This window comes from Pollicipes pollicipes, unplaced genomic scaffold (assembly GCF_011947565.3).
Source record: "Pollicipes pollicipes isolate AB1234 unplaced genomic scaffold, Ppol_2.1 Scaffold_4881;HRSCAF=5763_pilon_pilon_pilon, whole genome shotgun sequence".
NCBI lineage: Eukaryota > Metazoa > Arthropoda > Thecostraca > Pollicipedomorpha > Pollicipedidae > Pollicipes > Pollicipes pollicipes.
In genome coordinates, this window is record NW_023596576.1 from 5439964 (window position 1) to 5440291 (window position 328).

The window sequence follows — 328 nt, forward strand, 5'->3', positions numbered from 1 at the left end:
TCGCTGGCAGATGTCGACACAGAAGTGTGTCATCCAAATTGCCCCATTTTATGTCAGGCTGAGCTGTGCCACTGGAAGCCGGCATATCTGCAAGTATGTTTCTCTTTTTAGGTGCGAATTTTCTGCGCTGTCATATGCTCTTAGGTGTACCTAAACAATTACACGCCATTGCCAGTGTGAAGACTTCGAGACATCTTGCGTCGTGACCGAGTAACCTAAGCTTTTAAGACTTGTCACCAGGTGGCAAGGCAGGTATAGCCGGTCATGCGCCGCCGGCCCACCCTCGGCCCGCGAGTAAACGAAAGTGACGAAGCAGCCGGGGCTCAGT